General features: G+C 43.4%; 1 long non-coding RNA gene across 2 annotated transcripts; it reads left to right on the top strand.

Annotated features, from left to right (window-relative positions):
- The first annotated feature begins 9,589 nt into the window (after positions 1–9,589).
- LOC120818514 (uncharacterized) lies at positions 9,590–19,262 on the top strand. 2 transcript variants are annotated; one of them, XR_005712171.2, is made up of 3 exons: positions 9,590–9,877; positions 14,740–14,842; positions 16,495–19,262. It is a non-coding gene; the product is annotated as an uncharacterized LOC120818514 (long non-coding RNA). The 2 variants fall into 2 exon arrangements; XR_005712170.2 differs by lacking the exon at positions 9,590–9,877 and adding an exon at positions 14,193–14,377 and having other exon boundaries at positions 16,495–17,048.
- Positions 19,263–21,097: the final 1,835 nt, after the last annotated feature.

Consider the following 21,097-nt stretch of genomic DNA (forward strand, 5'->3'; position numbering starts at 1 on the left):
CCATTGAAGGAACAACACACCAAGCTGTGGATAGGTTTAATCTGCTTGGCACAAAGATGACTGCCTTCTCCGGATAATTCTGGATAAACATGGAGATTCTGTTGCTAAGGCATCACAAAACGTTCTCTTTTCTTTAGCGTAAAAATAAAGGTATGATACAAAAAGAAAAACATCTCAGTACATATTTCGACATCTCAGAAATGGAATTCTACCTATTTAATGGACACATTTCTGGACCAAAACAGCTGGATTCTTTTAGGTGGCCCCGGATAGAACTTTAGCTTAAAGTATTCATTACGGCAGGGTTGCAAACTAAAACCCCCCTAAAAATGAAAATGTGCAGGTCTTCTCTTCCCTTTAAGGGGTTTCGGCAATGGGGAGAATGTATCACTCCTAAGCCTGACCCTAAATCCTACCTACAGAATATAGAAAGACAGAAGACACCTTGTCTCACCGGCTCTGCTGATCATTTCATACGTAAGCAGCAGCGGGACAGCGTGTTATTTTTGTAACAAGTCTTCTGAAAACAACATATAATGTGCCGCCGTTCCCCGCAGTAAAGAGCTGAGTCGACAGATGTCTATTCATAACATCTGGTGGCCTGGCACTGGGCGAAGTCTCATAATTCTCTGCGGAGGGGAGCGCCCAACGCTTCCACCAGGGGTTTGTTGTGTTGATCTAGCGGTAAAAAATGTTCTTTTGAGGAATGCAATAATATGTCATTTAGAAAATACTCTAAACTAACTTGTGCTTTGCATGTTGGTGGCCCACAACCAGAGAGATGGGTTAATAGTTTAAAATTGAAGGCCTTTAAAACCCCCAAATCATGTGCCTGTGCAGTAAATTGATCATCAAGTCATGTTTAATAACCTGCCCGTCTTTTATCCTTTTTACGAAGTACACCGCGGTGATGCAACGCTGCATGATCAGGCCATTTGTCAAAATCACATATCTTAAATCTTAGCCCAGAGTGAAGCATCAATTACTAAACATTTTTTTTATTTGCACAAATAGGATAAGTATTAATAAAGAAAAAAAAGCCCCCCTTTGCCTGTTTTTGTTTCATTTCAGTTCACCTATCCATCATGAGAAGCCACGTTGCCAGTAAAGTGTAATTTGGGGGTTTTACGGTTGCTCCAGATATTCCACGAAGGCCACATTTATTCACTGTGTACGGTTACATCTCTTTTTCCCATGCACGACGCAGCTTTGTAGATCCCCTGCTGTGGCACACAGAGGGAAATTGCCCTCTCTGACTGCTTCGAGGCTTCGTTGGCTATATAGACAGCTGCACGCATCAGCCTCGTCTTACTAAAGCAGATGAAATAACTCCATTGCATTTGCATAACTAATTGCACAACACACAGGTTTATTTATTTTGGGTTCATTGCGTTAATCGAGATAATCCACCTGCTAGTTTCAATGAGCTTAAGCAGAATTACTCTCCAGCGGCGGCCTTACCGACACACTTTGGACAATGGCCACCAGGCACTGAGTGTGTCTCACCTTTGTCCAGCTTTTCTACTGAAAGAAGCCGTGCCAGGACTCCTGGTGACACACATCTGTGCTGAGTGGGATTTCCACAGCTGACCAGGGTGTGACCCACTTCCCTCTCTCTTTATCCCAACCCCCTCTGCGTTCAAGGCCTGGGAAAATCATGTCATTATTAAACACAAGAGCTCAACACTTCCACTTTGCGCTTCAGACCACGGGGCTCAAAGCTTCTATTATGGGACGCTGCTGGTTTGCCGTCCAGAGGCAGCGGAGGAATTTCTTCGTCAGATTTTCTGCGTTGATTACTGGTTTCCCTCTACCGCGGTTACCATGGAGAAAGAAAAACAAGCCGAGACACACCAACACACTCGGCGATACGGAGATGAGAGGGATGGAAGGAAATAAGGAGTCACGCCTGTGAGAGTAATTAGTCTTTAAATAGCCCACCCCCCGTTTGGTTGTGCCACATTGAAACTAGGTGTGCATGAAGGAGAGGAACGGTGATGCATGTTTTCATCCCAGGAGAATTTAGCTTTTCAGTGGGTGAGTTTCATCCACAACAGAGGCTTTATTTGCCTTCAGCCCCTGTAAGTGCAGACAGAATCAGGAGTGGAGTAAACCACAGATCCTCTCCAAGTGCTCTCCTGGGAAATCTGCTGTATAGATAGGAGCATGGCTGCCTGATACCAAACAGGAAGAGCGATGAGCTCATTTCTCAGTTTAGGAAAAGATGTGTCATGTGTCAAAAATGCTGTGTGTATGTATTTGTTTTCAAAGCTCATACGGGGACACACAGAGACAGACGTTTGTAGACAAACACGAGGAGAAAACAACCCACCTAAGAAGGCAAACATTGGGGTGTATTTGTTTGACCACACCCACCCACACACACACACACACACACACACACACATACAATGGCAGACTGGCTCCAAGACAGCAAAGCCACAGCCGGTGCTGGCAATGATAGTTGAATTTACAAACCGCCACCCAAAGCTCCCCCACCTTTTCCCGCTCTACTAACATCTATACAAAAAGTGGGTTTATCAGCAATCGATTATTTACTGTAATCTTATTCATGAGGGATTTTCACTTATACTTCCTTACAGACCAGTTTGACGCAGCTGATTGTGTGTTAACAGGGTTGCTGTCACCACCTTAACTATTGGTACTGTATCGTCAAATATCTCAGCCGATATTAAGATGGTATCTGGATGAATTAGGGGGATATCTCTCCTTTTATCGTTTTAGCTGCATGCGGTCCGTCCGTATGATAAGGATGAGTTTTCTCAAGTCGTGTAAGCCTTTTTAACGCTTTACAGTACATCACCTTTTGGAGGAGGGCTCTCTCGCCACCAAACAAAATACACCTGCTAGACTACGATGAGCGTGTGTGACTGCCATTAGTCATGCAACAGACACACTTGTCAAAGTGCATGGCCTTGAGCAGGTCTTTGCCTGTGTGTAGCGTGTCTGAGTGCAAACAGATGGGAATGCAAACACACGCGGGTAATGTCTAGCGCTAAACACACAACAGGATTACTGTGGCCGGCTTAGAGAAAAGTACAGTGTTCACGAAGGAGGCGGCAGTTTCTGTCCCTTTAGTTTCAGGGGAATGGATGGGTAATTATGTAAAGACAACCACACAAGCAGAGATGCCGCTATTCTTAACGCCAACAGAAAATGTTCTCTGTCTTTCTTCTAAATATTCACACACGTAATTCAATGTTATGTGGTGTGTGACAAGAATCCACCATTCCCGGGTTGGCCGGGGGACTGGACTCAACCCCAGCTGGCCATCGGGCGAGAGACGGGGTCGCTGGGCCGGCAACCATTAACTCTCACGTCGAGACACCTACGGGCAACATAAGAGTCGCCAATTAACTTAAACCCCATGGAGAACGAGCAGACTCCACAACTACAACACATCGTAGCAGAGCAGAGCAGCAGGTGTTGAATGCTTGCGGATGCAGAGGTGCAGCAGTAGTAACACAGCGTTGACAGGCTGCCCCATGTGTTTAACAGCCTGTTTCCTGGTCACGTATCGTTTTGTTTTAAGTATTCTCAGTGCCGGTTGCTGCCCATACCTGTAGTGGGGTGCCAGTGCCATCTGGTTAATATGCACCTGTTCCTGTCAGTAATTTAGTCAGTTGTAAGTTAGATGCAACTTAGTTGATCTAGAAGAGATAATTAATTACTTATTGCAATATTGTTATTAAGCCGACAGTCAAAGAATTTCCGTACAACCGCGAGAGGAATTACAGCTCCTCACTATAGTTACATGGTAGAAACTGTGACGCGAACACCATAATTGCATCACTTCTACTGTCTATTAAAGGTATGTAGGCAGGGATGAACAGTCACTCTTTTTATGACTCACCGGCCCGGGCTGCACTCTCCTCTTATGCCTGGTTACCAACACCAACAACAACAGCAGCAACACGTTGCTCCATGGCAACTGTGTTTGTCCAGGGTGGCGTGAGGTCACATTGCGGATGCAATAAGACGCTATTGTTTCTGAGAAAAAAATGGAGACACACAAAACGCCAAGAAACTCTCTCTGTTAGCGTGAAATGCCTCCACAGCATCTTCTTATCATATCTGTTTGGCATCGTGGGGCTACGATCTCAGGACTCTCAGTCTTACACTTATTTCATTTTAACCCCCCCCCCCACTTGTCCTGTTGCATTTTAAGTGGGCTCTTCAATATCCCACTCCTCTCTGAGGCATCCCACTGGAGGATGCATTAAACTGAAGTTACCTTCCTCAGCTGTCTGAGGTGTTACTGTCATTTCCCGCCATGCGAGAAGGTCAAATTCTCTATGGATTTACTGTTTATTACAATAGATTAGAATCTCCTTTCATCCTTTTCTAAACACACCATGCTACCTTGAGGGAACAGATGGAAGATAATTAAGGAGAATCAGGGATTTCCCTGGGGTTCTTCTACACTTAGATACCGGTATGTCTGGTTATGTTCATTACATTGTATGCATGTGTGTCTTGTTTGACTATTAGAAGTCAAGAAAAAGAAGCCTTGTTGTACCAGAGAAAAAGTTATTAGCTGGTGTCATTTTCTCTCTGATGTTTCCAACCTTTACAATTTGGGGCCCTTCCTATTAAAAGCACACTTCTTATTCTATAATGACTTCTTCAGATCACATCAGACCCATCGTCGACGATGTGATCTGAAGTGGTCAACTGAAGTCAACATCACTGCCAAGATGGCCACGACCAGAGCGGCCAACTTTGAGGTCTACATTGGGCCATCATGAAGACTATATTGTATGCAGTGTAGAGAAAAAAACTGCTCCTTTAGAATATGAAACCACTCACAAAAAGCAAGGGTTCATAAATAGTGTCACGATAAAGCATTTTGTATTTTTAGTATTGCTTTTATCTTCAATGCTATGGCTCTATGAGGACTTCACAAACAAGGTAAATGAGAGTAAATATAGCGGAGACAACAATGAATGGACACACTCCTACACACATGTACCTTCAAATCTTAGAGTTAATATTCTGGAAGAATTTGAGGCTGGTTTTCCCCTTTAACAACTAATAAAATGAACAAATGGAAACACACACAAATGGATGCATATTCCGAATGGAAAACTGAAACCGCTGCAAAATTGTGAGATATTTTAGACATTTACACTACAAACAATCCAAATGGATTATCAGCAGCATTTTGTTAACTGAGCATTCTGCATTGCCTTGCCTGCCACGTCATGTATGAACACAGTATGCTGATTGTATGAGGGTTGATGTGAACCTCTAAAAAACTGTGAGAAAAGCGTTGGGAAAAAATCCTTCTGTGTTGAAAATCACAAGCCCATTCTACTGAGCGAGACAACGTTCAGTTTAACAGGCTTCCTCCTTCCTGCAGACGGTTTTAACAGACCAAACATCTCCAAACCCTTCAGCTGCAGAAAAAGGGACGGAGAGTGGATGACGATGACGTCAAGCCCGGGAGCTCAGACGTTTTCTTTTATCAGCTTCCTGTTTACCTTCTTCTCTGTCTGCTTCTGTCAGCAGGAGTGTTGGGAAACACCTTCCACCCAGTTCTCTGGGAGAGGCGGGGGGGCGGGGGGGCAGCGGTCAATGTCAACAGCAGGACCCGTTGAAACCAGACCCCTCACCAGGCCTTTTAAGGACAGGCTTCCATCTATGAGCGAAAGCAGAGGGTTGGAGGGAAGGAGGGTGTGCGTGTGTGCGGGGGGGGGGGGGGGGGGGGGGGGGGGGGGGGGGGGTAGGAACAGAAAGGCTAATGATTAAATGGTGGGAGACTGACAGGACAAAGGTACCAGTAAGATAAAAAGGGGGAAAACCGACGACAACCCCCCCCGCCCCCCAACCACCCCTCCGGCCCATGGTATGCGTCACCTTCAGGAAGACAGCCAGACCCAGACAGCCTTTCCACCTCAAACCCCCCTCAGCCCCCCCCACTCGTAACGCCTAAAGCAGGGGGTCTGTCTGGTCTGTAAAACGTGAATTGGAGACCGACTCTGGTTTCTTACAGACACAAACCACTAAGCACTTTCACTTTCTGTGTGGACAGAAAGTTGAAAAGTTGGATATTTCGCACATTATTGCCTCATTTGGTATTTAAATTGCCTTTGTAGTTCTTGGTAATGATTTCAAGAGGTTTCTATGGTGATTATAAACAATGCCGTGAAAAGCGGAAGTGGAGTGAAACGGCACTTCGGGACCACGATGTGACTTCCAGATAACCGCAATCAACAGACCTGAAATACAGTGTTACTGTTACTAAGACAATAGAGTCCTTCCTTTAACCATTTAGTGTGTGGGTGAAAACTGCTGAAAAAGTACACAGTAGTACAGTGCTGTCGTCACTCTACAGCCCTTCCCCTCTTTCACCCATTGGCCATATTGGGTATGGTAAGAAAGGAAAACGATTGGCTAAAGATGTCGTACCAGACTGCCGTCACATAAGCTCACTCATCAGGTTCTAAAATGGGTAAATTACGTCGAGTTGTGCTGCTATATTTGGTGTTAACATAAACACCGCTGGTTCTCAATGAAGCTCTTGATGCGGAGTTGGTGGTACAAACGTTTCATTCATCTACTTCTGCTCCACCCCTTGAGACAGAAAAGACCAATTTTAAAGTCAATGTCGATGCTAAAGTTCAAGGAAAGTTAACCAGCCTGAACGCGCTGAGGCGATGTTCATAAACTCACTGCTCTGCTCCTTAAGAGGAGTTTGTCTGTATGACTTTGGATTCTTATCAAAACAGTGTTCTGTGCAAGTTTGTTTACTTTTTAAATTTGTCACGCACGGCACTTTTTGCCAAAATACATTCAAGTTAAACTTTCATTGGATACTGAAACATACTTTATATAAGGTTGGCCAAAGCCTTGTAAGCACTCTTTTCTATTTCTCATTAGATTATTATCTACCGACCAGTTCATGTTTATAGTCCTTTAGAAAGAGGAACCCGTTATTAGTGTACAAATGGGGATGGGGGACCGATAACTCTTCTATTTCTTTCCAGTGACGACCTACATCTACAATATGGCCTCAAACCTAACCTCAACTTTTTCCCACTATCTGAGTCAGCCAGTTCTCAGATTCACGTGCTTCTATTTTAGGGATAATTTCCATCATCATAACAGAAGGCAGGCCTCCATATTTGTGTCATTTTAATATGGAAAAAGAAAAAGGCTCAAGCGGAGCAGGATTGTGCTGTTCTAGTTGGACAAATGGAGAGTCAGCCTAAAGGGGTCTGATCCGTGAGCACCAGGATTTACTACTACTAAGATGTGGAAGTTACACCAGGTCCACATCTTGGATTGAAGTCGCCCGCTGTAGCTGCCAGGGTGTCTAAGAGGTGTCAGGTATATGTGGGTCATATAGCTGACACCCTGTAAATGCAGGTGTCTGAAAGAGGATTAATTAAAGACACGAGTGGATTTGTGCGTCCCTCTCTGGGAAGCCAGTCCAGGGTTCCACAGTTCCTGCTAGACATGACAACCTGCCAGAGGACGTGGCCTTCTACAGATGGTTGCCAGCAGCCAAAACCAGAGCTGGGCCGTTTATGAAGGTCATGAATGGCAGCTTCGATACATAAATAGCGCTGTGTTCTTTTTCCAGCTCAGGTGGGGACGTTTCAGATCACGAACACACACATTAACTCATATCCTTTCCTCGGGGGCGACTCCCTCATTTCAGAGGAAGTGGGCACCCATGATGGGACACACCCGCTCCCTGAAAGCAACACCTACATGTATTTTTCTGCTCAAGGAAAGTTACAAAGTAATACATCTCTTCAGCGCAGAGAGCAAAAACAGAACGAGGAGGGCTGAAATGAACTCGTGTTAGAAGACTGTGGTTTGAGTCATTTGACCTCTCACCGACTCTGTGTTTAGGTTATGCATCTGTGTTTTATTTTATTCACACATGAGCCAGAGTTCACTCAAAATCAATACATTTTTGTGCAGTTAATGAGCTGATCAAGTAGATAATGATATTATGTATGCAAGCCTTACTTCCTCTTCCTCTTTGCTTTGATTTAGCTGTAAAATTTGGTTTCATGCTGCACTAAATGCACTAAAGGGGTTTCCTGGACTTACTGCCAGTCAACCATGTGCGACGGACTAAATAGATATCTGAAACCTTACGCAGTGTCACTTTGTGACCTGTATTATGAGTGATTCTGAACATGGAAAATTAATGACCATTGCGGTGTCGCCCATAGCTCTAAAATCCTTAATAGAAAAATCTGTTTTTGTCCTCGAAAATCTGTTTTTTCTATGAAAAAGCATTCAAATATATGTTCAAGCAATGGTCTAATTGTTGATTTAAAGAACTCTCAAGACAATAATTAACTATTTGCAAGCTCCCACTAAAAGTGAACCTTATCACAGATACAGATAAAAGACAACAATGCAAAAAAAACCTGAATATCAAAGCAATTCACCGCTTCCATCCTTTATCGCTTGGATCCGTTGAGACAGGACCTCTGTTCTTTCAGCATTGCCTGACAATAATTAGTTCAACAGAAAGCACATCTCAGATTAACCATCATTTGTAAAGAATGTGTGTTTTAATTTTGCTTAAACAAAACGGCCAATGCAGCTCTCGGCCTTATAGCTGCACCTCTGCCCCGTGGAATCTTTAAAGCACAAAAAGTGAGCAAAATCTGTTGTGCATTAGTGACCATTTCATTTGGGCTAGAGGCAAAAGCTAATTTTAGAACGAGACTCCGTTGGGAGAAAAACAACAACAACTGCACATTTTACAAAACAAAAACAGGTGAGATGATGTAACACCTGAAACCGAACTGAAACCGTCTAATTGCTATTGTGGGCAACTAGTTTGAGTTTTATTTTTATCCTTTCGGTAGAAGTTTTCTCCTTATGACAAAAAACAACAGTGCAAGAGTTACATGAAACATTTGAGAAACAAAAAAAAGGACAAATAAAGGAGGTACAGCAAAGAAAAAGAGGTGGCCCGGAGAATATCCACATATTTCCAACATTATTTAGAGAGGCCACCCTGTCGGCCGAAAGAAAAATCTCTGTGGAAATATAACAGCTTCTCCAAAAGCTGTCTTTGGGCTTATTTCCTTCAGTAGGCAAAGTCAGTGACGTGGGAAGAGGAGGAGAGGAAGGAGGGGTGAGGGATGAGGGGTGTACCAGACAGAAGCAAACAGAGAGAGCGGAAGAGAGAGAGAGAGAGAGAGAGAGAGAGAGAGGGAGGGAGAGGAGGGCTGGTCTGTCCTTCTCTGCTCCAGCTAGCCTTCTATCTTTGGCTGTACTCTCGCCCCAGCTGCTGCTGGTTCAAAGTACGGTCACTGGCAGCGAACCAGCGGGAGGGCTGCGAAAAAACACCCACGCAGCCACTTCACACACAGAGGGAAGCAAAAAGAAACAGAATGTCTTTGGAACGCACAAAAGCCCCAGAGTCAAGCCAAGTGTCACATAACTACCAGTGCTTCTAAGCTGCATTTGCATCGCGTTTTTCTGATTCAAACGGAAGGACGTCCACGTGTGCATGTATGTCTGTGCGCGCATACATCTGGGTCTGCACGCGTTATTTGTATAGCTGGGTGGAGCTTGCTCTCCGTCGCTCGCTGCAGTATCAACCGTTAACACTATGAGACATCATGCTGGGTGCAGCTCGCTGCTGATGGATGTTCGTGTGAGCTTTTTGCACCCAAATGGCGGCAGTACTTTAGCATTGCTGAGGGGACTCGGCCGTGTCATAGCAGGAGTAATTGCTCAGGTCCCAAAGGAGCCAAAGTGTTGAGAGCGAAGCTGTTTGTGTGAACCATTCCTCAAGAAAGCTGCCAGTAGCAACACCGCAGGCTAAGCAAAACAGACCCTGCAAACAGGCCCGTCTTGAAGAGGCGCTGCACTGGTATGTTCAATGGGAGGAATGCCAGCGATAATGTTTATTCAGCCAGTTAAATAGCAAGCTCTGCAATGCCAGCTTCGTAGGATAGGATAGTTTGAAATGAATATCCAGATCTGCAGAAATGCCGGTTATTCCACAGAAACTTTCTGCCATCAAAAGTGTTGAATATGCAACTTATCCAACGTATTCAATGCGACAAAGATTGAGCCTTGTCGCGTCAAGATGACAGCCCAAGTAAGCACACGCACAAAAACATACACACCGTAAGACACATGGTGTGGTTGATAAGAGAGGGAAGCCTTGAATTATGCAGGCCTCAGTAGTCTTGTTTAACTAAAAGTTAATTCAGTTAGGCAATAGTGGGCTGCAGCATTGGAGTCTCTTGGCACGTGTTACATTAGACCTCATCCCAAAAGTGTTAGCAATTAGAAGAAAAGTCCATTTAAAGCCCCTTTTATGATGATATATTCTCTTAGTTTGGCCAGATCCTAAGGTCATAAATATGCAACGCCTAAGAGTGTTGTTACCCACTACTAACGCTGTATATAAAGTGGTTGTGGGAATTATTTGGTTCCAAACTACCTGCACTTCCTGTACTGTATCCAGGTTGTTGGATGTGGGTACTGTGCATTTGTCCTCGTGCTTTGTATTGTTTGTGTGTGTATTCCCCCACACGAACGTTGCCTGACACAGTCACTGCACGGGAACAGAGAGATATTTGGCAACCATCCAGAACCTTTACCTGGGGTCGAGTCGGATACACCCACACACACACACACACACACAGAGTGAGAACATTTCCTTTTAAGGCCTGACTTGTTCTTGGAGAATTAACGTGACTGTGCCAGTGCTGCAACAGCTATTGCTTGCACTCACCTGACGTGTCTGCGTCATTGCTTGTTCTTCTTTGGAAGTATGGCGTGTAGAGGTGCGGCGCCTGTTACGCCTGTTATTTGAGGAGTGGGCCGTCGCCATTTTTGGGGGAGCGGCTATCCCGGATCTAATGAGAGATGAATCAACCAAAAAGAGAGCTGATATTGGCGCTGTACCAGGCGGGAGAGCTCTGTTTCCCGTGGCAACCATCTCTGGTGTGATCAGAGCAATAGCTAACCGGTTACTTACATCCAACCATAGGCTTGTCAATGGGCTTTTCCATGCCTTTCTTTAGACGTTGTTTGAAGCTAGTGGTTATATTTGGTAAATTTAGAGCCCAAATAAACAAAAGGTTTTCCTACAATAATCCAAAATAAATAAACTACACTAGTAAATGAAGTAGTTTTGCAATGGTAGTCTTTAATTCTAAAACACTGTGCATAATTTTTAAAGTCCACTTTTTCATTCATTCAGTCAATTTATTCATGGGTGTTTAACAGTAAATTGCTGTTATTGCCGGTTAATGATAAATCCGCCCGAGCTCATGTTGATTACCATAAAGATTTAACTAAAACGTACCTGCTCTGAACCATTATTAAGTTGAGGAGATGAGATTACATTTGCTATTTACACTTTGATATCATCCAATTTATACCACGTTGTCACATGTGAGGTGCTAATGTTGTAAAATGTGAAATGCAGTGCATTGATCCAGTTTCCCACAAAGCACCAACGACTGCTTTGATATTCAAGTGTTCAGCGTCGTACACTCACTGACAGATTGAGCCGGCGGTTTTGATTTACTGAGGGACAGTTTAAGGTGTGCGGTGTGACATGTGTAATGATCAGAGTCAGAGTTCATCTACTACATGCTAATTTTAAGATATGAATGTCTCATACAGCAACAAGGGTGCATGGCAAGAAACAACAACACATTTCAAGGAAATTGATCTTTATTTTCAAGTTATAATAAACTTTTTGGCCATCACAAGAAACAACTAGGTTTGTTTGACAGTAATACTATTGTGTCACTGAGATTTGCAGAGAAGAAACAAATGTTCTTTTTAACAGGAAACAATAAGTGAGCCCTGCCCTCTCACTTCCTGGAACAGGCTAAATTATTGATAGCATTTCAGCGTCTGCCAGCCACTGTACACCCACTGAGATGTGCGATGGTCACAATCACAGTAACAGTGCAAAATATATTATTATAATTACAAGGACATTTTATTCATTCATCCATCACCAACAACACAGAGCTGAGGATTAATATATTATCTGGTGAAAAACAAAATAATTGAAAAGAGAAGGTAATTAAAATAAGTTCAACCTTCACAAAACAAAAGCAATTATGTATTTTTGTGAATGTAATGAAAAGAAAATGTTTGCACCAGCATTTAATTATTTCAGTGTGTTTGCAATATTCCTGCTAAAACGATTAGTAGCACCATGCTGTCAAGTGCATGGATGAGTTTATGTGGCTGTGTGTGCAACATGCTTTTGTTGGGGGTTTGCAATGACACAGGAAGGAGTTATTTCAACTGCATTGCCCGAGCCTTTTGGCAGAGATGACTTCCTGTCCTGAAGGGTGGCTGATAGCGGGACACCTGCCAGGAGTTGGCAGGCGTAGAAACCGGCATCCACGTTCTGTCACCACTCTGCGAGGTGCTCACTCAGGAGGGAAGTGGTTTGGGGCTGTGACATACTTTAAAAGTGAGGACGCAGGACGTGACCAAGAGGCAAAATGAAATGAAAGAGGTGGATGAGATGAACCTTTTCCACCACCGAGCTGCTATCTTTGTAAGCAGCCTACTTATCCTTCTGTTTAATGAAATCTTAAAGTCTTTACGGTCGATTTGCTGCGAGTGTAGAGAGGGATAACGAGGCATGAAGTATAAGTCATTCTGCTATGTAAGTCATTTCCAAAGGCCTTTCACCTTTCAGTGCAGGCTACTGTTCTGTATCTGTGTGCTCGCATGTGTTTGACAGCACAAGGACATTCCTGAATGCTACCCCGACCCTGCCAGGACATTTCAAGCTCTGCCTAAATAGACAGTCTCCAGCATCTAAAGCCTTATTAACTCCTACCAGGGAGCGGATTAAGGCCCAGGATCCAGACAGCTAACAACTCTGTATGTGTGTAGTACAAGCTGCTCATCCATTCACAATGCTTTATGACTGGTTAAACTCACAGCCTCCTACCATTGCCCCCCGAGGAGGGACATTTGCAAAACAAGTGCTTAGATGAAGGGGACAGAAGTGGAAGGAGAGAGGGTAATTGGGGATGTATTTCAAAGCAGATGGGGAAGGAGGAGGGGAGTCTGAGTGGTGGGGTGTTTTGAAAGCGTTTGTGGGTCTTGCTTACGCAGAATCAGTAACGTAAAGTAACACATTCCCACGAAGAAATGAACAAATTCTACTTTTGCAATGGAGGCAATCCAGCCGTAACGCCAAGTAAGGCCAGAGGCGCAAGTGGGACAACAATGGCCCATTTCCCAATCCTTAATCGGACCACACTTTAAAACTTTTAACTCAACACCACACCTGGAACGTTAATTGCACCGGGATTGCTTCATGCACAGTTGTGACGCTGTCACGTTGACGAAGTCTGTCAGACGGACAGACATAAAAACACCTTGCAAAGTACTCAAAATGTATTCCGTTCCTGCTGCGTATCTCAAAGGTCATAATTTGACGTGATGACACACACACACACACACACACACAGTCCCACAAGGTGAAAACAATCGCGGCCTCACGCTGCAGCGTCTGTAAATGATCAAACGTCCTATCGTTTGGGTAAACCATCTGACTGGCTAATGGCTGCAGAATGTATTAGCAACGTTATTTATGAGTCTTTTTTCCAGATGAGAAGCACTGAGGCGTTTTGTTATGTGTGTTTTTCATGTGCATACAGTCAAGTGCTTGTCCAAAGTCATTGGTATAACCTTCCACTGGGTGTAAGGACAGGACATTTCACAAATAGAAAAAAAACCCTGAAATATTGCCTAAGTGATCACTGTGGTTGGAATGCAACCGTTTGCTGCATACAATAGTGATTTATAATAGTGGAAATACAGTAAATAAATGAGTTGAATTAAAAGAAATACATTACCTTAAAGTTCTTGGTATCACTACTCTGTGAGTCCCATGTTTCCCTCCGAACTAATGGGCCTATTTTTCCCTTGTGAGACCATATAAAATTTGGCAAATGTTTTGCGACACATTTCATAGTAGGACTATGTTGCACAACCGTGTGCTGCCATTCCAGTTGCAGAATGAATTCCTGTGGTGAGTCTTATTGTTTCAACTTAAACTTGTTTTTGACTAAATAAATAGTTTTCTAGCGAGTAGTTCAGATTCACTTGTTAGTCCATTCCAAAGGCAGACACGATGTATTACAGATATTTACCATTAAACACAGTTAACTACATGTTTGACAAAGATTCCCTTTCCCTTCTCACCGTGGGCCGACTGGAGCACAAAGATCAGAGCCTGGCAGCTCATGAAACCAATAATGAGTCCAACGCACAGCAGAAGCGGTTCCTACTGTACACCTGCCTCCTTCCCCTGCACTCCGTGACCTCGTGTACTCATTAATCCAATGGACTGTCGGATTAACCTTCTAAGGTGTGCGGTGTTATTCACACAACACTTTCAGTGTTTTGCCAGGGAGATTTGAAGCAAGTGCAGTTTAAACGCGGTGTTCTCATTTACTGTTGACATTGTGTGGAATAAATCTCAGTGTGAATCCGATGATCAAAGCACACAAAGACGTGAATACTTCTACTCTAGAACAACACACTCATCTGGTTTCATGACGTTGTAATGCTAGCACTTCAATACATAATTACACAGTCACAAATGAACCACAAATATCTCTGGTATGCCTGTCTCACTAACAGCAGGTTGATTGGGGACTAATGTTGCCTCCTTAAGATGAGATGTTGTGAACTTGCTACCAGTTTGCTGAGGTTATATAATGTCTCCAGACAGGTGAAAAAACAAATGAGCGATTAATAGGGTCTCCCTGGAGAGCGCCAACACAGCCGCAGCCAGGGCGGTTCCGGCCAGTCAAGACCAGTGCAGCTGCAGGTGAGGACAACAGGCTTGTTTGGGTGTGCGTGAAGTGCGTGTTTTGGAGTTGCAGATCCCAATCACAGTTTGGGTGTGTGCACACTAAAGTCAACACATAGTGTGGCAGACAAATATGCTCGACACTGTCAACCACAAATGATTACACTAGATCCAGAACGCGATGCATTGGCCACAGAAGGATATTCATGTTTACAGTCAAGAGCCAAAATGTAATCAATAATAACGTATCTTGCCTTCTTTTCAAGGTTTTTGGATGAATACAAGTTGTTGGTGGTATTCACCAGGCACCAAATTATGTGTCCATACATTTTAGATTATATGATATATCATGTCATGCTAATATAATGTCCATAGCATGTCAATAGCTCATGCACTTGGAAATGAAGGAAGTCGGTATCCAGAAGGTTTAGGCTACTCCTCATCACAAGCATTATCAACTGTCATATATTAAAATTGTTGTGTGACTGACAGTCCAAGAAAATCTATTGCATAAGCAATATCACATCCATTAAGGTGCAAAGATTGAAACCCCAGCGCACTGATACAAAAGAGTCCAGCAAGCGGTTTGTATAATATGCATGCTTTGGATTGTAGAAATAAATGAATGTCTTTTTGCATGGTAATATGTATTCATGAACTTTATTTCATTAAAATTTGTGCAAGTTGTGAGCCAAAAAGATGTTGAAAGAAAGGGCTACCCCGAGGCTCATAATCCTTTCTATAATAATCAAGCCTTTTCATATTGGGTCTTTGCTGTTTAATAGTAGTGTTATACAGGATATGAAGGGTGTTTTTTTTTATTGGTTGCCAACAGCTTCAGTTCCTGACAAATTATGCCCCTTTACACTTTCCCAGGGGTTGTTCATGGGGCACAGGAGGAGGTTAAACAAAGTTATACTTTAGAAAGTAAGGTTTCCTAAATTGGGCCCTTGGGGACTCAATTCTGTGAGGCGATAGTAGATGAGACAGATTTTATACTCAGGAGGCCATTTTTGAGGTGTGAAGTTTGTTTTGGGTTAATGTCTTTGGTCAAGTGGTCAATGGCCACATGTTTGAAAGTGACACGCATTGCTGTGAAAGAATTGTGATGCTATTCAGGCAGCAAAATCAACGTTATATATTTACTTATACAAATATATTCTACTTAAAAAAAGGTACAGAAACAACACACTTACACAACCATGCAAAACATATACACACAAATGAATGATTCACGTATCACGTAACTTATTCTTACATATCTTATTCTTCCTTCTGCCCGGAGGACAAACGGGACGAAACCATATGCCTGAACATTTCACTTTCAATTCCCAATACCAAAACTTCATTAATTAAAAATCACCTGTAAAAACAAAAAACATGTGAGAAAAGGTCATGTTTTTTCCATGTACTTTTAACAGCAGGTGTTATTGTAAATGTCCTCACATTCTTTTCCAACAGCCTGTTTATGAATGTCAAAGCGGTAATACAGGAAGTCAAATAACTCCTTCGAGATTTGTTAAAAAGTACCAAATTGTAACAGTAAGCGATTGTCTTGAAAGCAACACCGCTCAATGATACACAATGATACACACACTCAACCTGTTGTTCCGTTGCAGCGCAGGCCTGCTGTGAGTACCAGAATAACTCCTCCTGCTTTTATACCCCAGCATTATGCAGAAGTGGAACCTGTGACAGTCAGGCGACATCTCTACATTTTCCCATCACGCCCCCTGCGATGTACAACCCTGAGACACCACAACCACAAACTTCCTCTATCTGTGACAGCAACCAAGAAGAGCGGCCAAACGACCAGGGACCAAGGCCCAACCTTTGGGCGGCTCTGCTTCCTGTGATGAAAATATCGGTGAAAAAAAACAAAATCTGTGAGAAGGTCCAGCGAGTTTCTCCTTTTCAGCTGAATGACGACATTGAAAGAAAACACTGAAGCAACCTTCAGCCACTTCGATGACCTTTTGAAATGGATCGTGGGGCTAACGTTTTCCATCTTATAATGGTGAACAAACCATAAGTGAAATACAAAATGAATATCCTGCACATGAACATTGACAACATCTTTGTAAACAGCTCAGTGGTCCATCAATCCAAACAAGCCAAGCATTTCCCACAATTTCCCGAGCTTACAGTAACTGGAAGTGTGTGTGTGTGATGACAATGTGTTGTATGTCACATGACTTCCCAAGCAGACAATTAAACTGAAATGAAAGAGAATCCATGGGGTTATGCAGTTCTAATTTACCGCTTATTTCAGGTAAAAAGGTTTACCCTCATACTCAGCATAAACTAAAATATTTTCCTTTAAGCAGTTTGGCACAGTCAAACTCATAGCAGGGGCCTTTCCTCTGCCAAGGAGAGGAGTCTCCTGTGGGAACGCTCAAGGCCCACAAAAAAAAGAGATTGGGCGAGATTACCGTAACAAAAAAGCAGCTTTTTATGCCAGCTGTAAAACCACCACAAGGCAGAGTTTGTTTGTGTGCGAGTTAAAGAGCTCCTGGCAGATGGGGGTACGTTGTTGTGATGACTTCGGCCAAGTTGCTACATGAGATGTAACGTTGTTGATCAGTTTAAGAAGCCACATCCTCTATACAATCCCATTTTCTCGGCATCCTGTACCTCTCTCTGTCGTCTTTATTACCCTTGAACTCCATGCTGCCTTCCTGCAGACGGTGGTCAACGCATGTTTAATGGTTAGCTAGACCCTGAAAGGACTGTCAGAGAAAATACAGCATGTCCAGTATTTTGGCAGATTACATGCATGTCACCGCTCCCTAACACCACATTTATGGCATTAAAAAAAGCCTACAGTGTCCTTCCAGACTTTACACATATAGGAAAACTGCATGGTTTGCCAGCAACACTTTGCTTCGTATTCATTGGTTCCACACATTCGTATCCAGGACATTTATGACTAGTTTTCTGCTGTTGCCCACAATTTTTTTGGTTGGTCCCAAAGGAATCTGTCGTTTATTCATGCAGGCACATGTTGTGAGTAAATGGACCAGATGTATTCTGCTCCAATATACTTTGTAAAAAGATTATACAGGCAGGTAATAGGATCTAAACCTCCCATGCAAGCCTCTAAACCCCTGATGCAACACCACCACAAAGGCACAGGAAGTGCACATAGTAGTAGTGAGCCCTCTAGTTCTAGAGGCCTTTGTGTGCTGTGTACCAGCACAATAATTGGAAAGTTTTTCTATCCCTTCAGTCTTGCAAGATCATTCATCCAACGCCCTGCCGTGGCATTTGTATGAATGGGAAAACCAGCAGGAGCTTGAACTTTCACAACCTCAGTAGAGATCCAACTCTTTGCTTTTGCTTTCATCCCAATGCAAGATGATTACGTTATACGTGTCATCATTACAGCCACTTGGATGGATCCTCACTTACCTTCAGAGTTGAGGAATCCTGTACCAGTGAGCCCCCTAGAGGCAGAGATTTGAGATGCATCCTGTGGCGTGCCCAGAGGGTGTATCTGTCAGACACCACCAACATGCCTGAGCTCATGAATGTGACACATAGAACAAGCAATTCTAAATGCAATAAATGCATTCCTCTCAGAACGGGCAGTTATGAGCGCACATGCATTATGTGTGTTAAATGATAGCATCAGTTGCCTTATTACACTGTAACATCTTATCCTGCAAAACCTGTTTTGTCCTCAAAGTTCTGTTCATCTCACATGCAGGATCTTTGTTTGTTTCTTTCATGTGCTGCTGACAATCAATTATTATTGGTATTTCAGCAGCACATACATTGGTTGTTAGCAACAATTGTTTTACCTGCAGAAAGTCAGTGGTTTATTCTAAATGTAATTATACTTTACTAGATATGCAATAAAATAATCAATTTTATAACAGACCACTGCAACACACTTTTTCCGTGCTGCAGTACATGCCCCAGCTGCACGGGATTACAACTCCTGCCTGCGTGCCATGATATATTACGCGACGACTTCTTAATGTTTGCGTTTTCTCACAAATCACGTGCACTATTCTTTTTGCTCGTACCCGTTAAACCTGCTGAAAGGGAAATCAGCATGAACTCGCCTGTGTCACACTGTCTCCCCTTAGCGGACTGGCAAACCGCCCAGACAGCTGCTGCTTGCGTGCCACCACTGTTTGGGTAGATATGAATCTGTGCTCTGGAGAAAACTGGGATGATTCACCAGTGATTGTGTGTGTGTGTGTGTGTGTGTGTGTGTGTGTGTGTGTGTGTATGTGCGTGTCAGTTATAAGCTGAGGCCTTTTTACTGAAGTCTGTCTGCTCTCTCTACCTCATTCTCACTTCTCAGCGGAACTACTTTTAATAAAATCGGGAGGGGTTAGAGGGTGAGGGCTGATTCCTCTCTGAAAGATTGCATCAGTATTATTAAAATGTGGAATTCCACTTGTTTGTTAAATAAAGGGACAGTGACAGAAATCCTGCATCCTTTTTTTTCTTCTCTGTAATCAACAGCCCTGGCTTCGCTGCATTAAATCGAATACATTGAAATAAGAGAGGCAGTAAGGCAGAAAGGTGCTAGATGTGAGCCCTTAACAAAGGATGCAATGGATATTTTGAACCTCATTTCTACAACCTCATTGGCATTAAAGTTCCCATATAAAAGTGGCAATTTATACAGAGGAAAGCCACGTGTGTATCTGTTCTTTTGGGTTGCCGTATTGCTTTGACTGGCAGCTCACAGTGGATGATTCCCCCATTGCTCTTCAGCTCGTGATTATGGTGCAATTAGCACAGCGTCCTTACTTTCCATCAGGGCCTGGGTCGTTAAGGTCAAGTTGGCAACTCTGCAGCCCCAGAGTGAAAGAAAAAACATTAGCAACCTTGAGACTGTACTCAAACACAACATGGCAAACCAAACAAGTGCAAAGTACACACAGCTGACGGCACACACACAGGTTGGGTAGTATGTGCTCTTAGGAATGCCTTCTCCCATTACTTGGCATGTTTTCAAGGCGGTCTGCAATCTGTGGGTGATACATTCATGGAGAATGCTACTGCCATCTAATTTAAGCTAATAAGGAATGTATTCATTTCACATTGCCTTTTTCCAAACTGAAAATCCTTTCAGTCCCGTCAATGTCAACAGATTCACAAAAACATATCCTCAGTTATGTCTGTGAGTGCGTGAAGACTGACATATGTGTGTGTGTGTGTGGGTGGTTTTCAGACGGTTCCTTTTGTAAGAACGACCAAGGACACCTTGTTCTGAGAATGAGTGCTTTCACTTTGAAAGCAACCTCAGAAAGGTTGATGAGGAATGTGCGGGCAACATGTTTTCTGTGAGTGAAACAGAGGTGCAGACCTTCCATGATGAGCCTCAAGGTGATCTAAGACCACCACAATGTGGCCACCGTTCAGAGCCACTGCTTTTACATTATTGAACTGCTTTTGCCGGCCCGCAAGATGTGTGCAGAACAAAAAGCAGCAGAACAGAAACACCACATGGGTATTTACCAAAGAAACCCATGGACTTTGCTGCCTAAATGGAGTTTGTCAGTTGGCTTTGTAAATGAAGACTGGTTGATTTCACAACATTTCATCCCGCGGCTCATTTCCCTGTACGTCGCTAATCTGCAGTGTCACCATAAGGGTGGCAAGCACAATGCGCTTCATCCTAGCGGTTTGTAGAAGATTAGGGATGCAGGGAACAAAGGCTGCTGTTTTGGCTGACTGGCAAGGCCTTTCATGGGTTTAGTGGTGGCTGCTCAGTACTTTCTGTTCAGCTGTGGGATCTGTGTACCGACAGCTCTGCCTTATTGCTGGGTAACGTAGAGACACTCATCGGGCCGCACGCCCCGACTGCCACGGATCTGCTGAGCCTAAACGTCGTCCCTCGAGAGCAATTTCGTCAGACGGCCATCTGCTGAACGCTTTGTCTCCATCACCGTTTACTGTGACCGATCCACATTCGACCTGCAATTCAAAGATATCGTGAAAATACACACCCTGGACTGTGCAGTACGTTTTTTCCTCCTTGTTATCGGTTACATCAAATACTTTTGCACTTTGTTGAAAAATTGGTTGTTTTTCAGGTTGTTACCAGGAGGTTTGGATTTACGATATTCACTTTACGTTGAGGCTCACGCTTCGATTCCAAAGGCTACAACAACACACCAAAGCAAATAAACAATTTGTTGACCATGCCCACCTGAAGAGCATGCTTATTCTAAATTTTCTTCTAGAACGGCATTGATATCTTTGTGAAAGCAAAACATGTGTGTACCCCCCCCCCCCCCCCACACACAC

The sequence above is a fragment of the Gasterosteus aculeatus genome, chromosome 4, assembly GCF_964276395.1.
Source record: "Gasterosteus aculeatus chromosome 4, fGasAcu3.hap1.1, whole genome shotgun sequence".
In the NCBI taxonomy this organism is placed as follows: domain Eukaryota; kingdom Metazoa; phylum Chordata; class Actinopteri; order Perciformes; family Gasterosteidae; genus Gasterosteus; species Gasterosteus aculeatus.